Below are 3311 nucleotides of genomic sequence, written 5' to 3' on the forward strand. Positions count from 1 at the left end.
GGCGCCACACACTACCACGTGCTTGAACACATATACCACCCTTAGCACACATTTCACCACACATACACCAACCTCACCACATAAAAGTCGAAACACAAAAGTCGCCGCTCAAAACTCGCCACATGCAAAACTAGGCTCACGCAAAACTCACCACACGTGCAAAACTCACCTCATGGAAAACTCGCCACACGCAAAACTTGCACACGCGGAAAAATTGCTACATGCACAAAAGTTGCAACACATGCAAAAGTTGCCTCACACAAAACTTGCACATACTCAAAACGCACCACACATAAAACTCGCCATGCGCAAACCTTGCTGCACACAGCTTGCTACACTAACCTGTCGCATGCAACTCGACACACAAAAAGTCGCTACATGCATGTCGCCACATGCAACTCAACAGACAACTTGACACATGAAACTCGCCCTAAAACACACACAAGTCTGGTATTATCCTTCAAAAATAAAAATCTGATTAATAAGCAGACAAACTACAAGAGCAACAAATGTACCATATAGGAAATACGGCAGCTGTCAGTCACATGACCTGTCTATTATGTGTATGTGTGAGCTAATATATACTGCCAGGGGGGAGGGCTTCCTGTTGGCTGGGGATTTATCAGGCTGCCAATTTAGTACTATATACAGGAGAGATGACACACAGGTATATACTATATACAGGAGGATGACACACAGGTATATACTATATACAGGAGGAGATGACACACACATATATAGAGGGGAGATGACACAGGTATATACTATAGACAGGAGATGACTTACAGGTATATACTATATACAGGAGGAGATGACACAGGTATACACTATATACAGGAGATGACACAGGTATATACTATATACAGGAGGAGATGACACAGGTATACACTATATACAGGAGATGACACAGGTATATACTATATACAGGAGGAGATGACACAGGTATATATTATATACAGGAGATGACATCCTGGTATATACTATATACAGGGGAGATGACATACAGGTACATACTATATACAGGGGCAATGACACATGTATATACTATATACAGGTGGAGATGACACGTATATACTTTATACAGGAGCAGATGATACACAGGTATATACTATATACAGGAGGAGATGACTTACAGGTACATACTATATACAGGAGGAGATGACATACAGGTATATACTATATACAGGAGCAGATGATACACACGTATATACTATATACAGGAGGAGATGACATACAGGTATATACTATATAAAAGAGATGACACATAGGTATAGAGGAGGAGAGGACATACAGCAGGTATATACTATATACAGGGGAGATGACATACAGGTATATACTATATACAGGAGATGACATACAGGTATATACTATATATAGGAGGAGATGACACACAGGTATATAGTATACTAGCTATTGAACCCGTTCTACGCCCGGGTGGCGAGCATTTATATTGGTATATGGTCTCCATCCTGGTATGTGCTGCTCCATCATGCGCCCCCATCCTGTCATGTGCTGCTCCATCCTGCGTCCCCATCCTGTCATGTGCTGCTCCCATCCTGCGTCCCCATCCTGTCATGCGCTGCTCCCATCCTGCGTCCCCATCCTGTCATGCGCTGCTCCCATCCTGCATCCCCATCCTGTCGTGCGCTGCTCCCATCCTGCGTCTCCATCCTGTCATGTGCTGCTCCCATCCTGCGTCCCCATCCTGTCATGTGCTGCTCCCATCCTGCGCCCCCATTCTGACATGGGCTGCTCCCATCCTGCCAAACTCAGCTCTGCTACATCTGCCACACTCTGCTCTACTACTTCTGCCACACTCTGCTCTACTACTTCTGCCACACTTTGCTCTGCTATATCTGCCACACCCTGCCTGCTACATCTGCCACACTCTGCTCTGACCCGCTCAGCCCCACTGCCTCTGACCCGCTCGGCCCCGCTGCCTCTGACCCGCTCGGCCCCGCTGCCTCTGACCCGCTCGGCCCCGCTGCCTCTGACCCGCTCGGCCCCGCTGCCTCTGACCCGCTCGGCGCCGAGTGCTGGGGGGCCTGAGCAGGCGGGGACACCGGCGCGCTGTGGGGGTCAGGTGCCGGTATCGCCGCCAGCTCAGGCCCCCCAGCACTTACTATATTCACCTGTCCTCCGTTCCACCGCTGCGCGCCGCCATCTTCCCGGTCCTCTGGCTGTGACTGGCATTAAGCGCGTCATCGCGCCCTCTGAACTGAAGGTCACAGGCCGAGGACCGGGAAGATGGCGGCGCGCAGCGGTGGAACGGGACAGGTGAATATAGCCGATACTCACCCTCCTGGCGGTCCCTGCTTCTCTGTTGGAGATCGCGGTGTGCGTTCAGTGTTAACGCATACCGCAATCTCCCGGGAGCGTCACTCTGTGAGGCCCAGACTGTGCCGGCGCTTGCGCAGTCTATAAAGGCTTTGGACAGAGTGACGCTCCCAGCGTTATATTATAGATACAGGAGGAGATGACACATGGGTATATACAATATACAGGAGGAGATGACACATGGGTATATACTATATACAGGAGGAGATGACACACAGCAGGTATATACTATTTACAGGGGAGATGACATACAGGTATATACTATATACAGGAGATGACATACAGGTGTATACTATATATAAGGGAGATGACAAACATGTATATACTGAGGTGAAAATGAGGGGTTTGAGGTGAAAATGAAAAGGTGTGAGTGCAAAATGAGAGGAGTGAGGGAAAATAGTGGAGTGATCGGAAAATGACAGATGTGAGGTCGAAATGACAAGTGTTAGGCGGGAATGAGAGGAGTGAGGGAGAAAATGAGAGGTGTAAGGGAGAAAATGAGAGGCATGATGGGAAAATAAGAGAAGTGAGGTGCTATAACTAACCACAGATATTTACTATGCTCAGGCAACGCCGGGCTCTTCAGCTAGTAATATAATAATTATAAAATATCGATCTTAATATTGAGCAGAATTAATTTCGGCCTATAAGTTCGGCCCTCCACAACAGTCATGGTCTCTCATGTGGCCCCTCGGGAAAATTAATCGCCCACCCCTGCCCTAGAAGGTTCCCAACAGCCTCAGGGCATCGAGGACCATGTACAAGTTGCTCTTTTCAATACGAATATGAGAGGGAAGACGTAACTGATACGGCAGCTCTTCATAGTGAGAAACCTAATAGGGTCTTCGGAGGGTCTCACTGGGTGACTCGCATCACTCATTAGCTGATAAAGTGACCCCGGCTCATCCCTTCGCTTGATGCTAGAGCCGCTACAATTCACCTCCCCCACTCCTAAAAATGAATGGCGCCGTAAA

This window comes from Ranitomeya imitator, chromosome 5, assembly GCF_032444005.1.
Source record: "Ranitomeya imitator isolate aRanImi1 chromosome 5, aRanImi1.pri, whole genome shotgun sequence".
Lineage (NCBI taxonomy): Eukaryota > Metazoa > Chordata > Amphibia > Anura > Dendrobatidae > Ranitomeya > Ranitomeya imitator.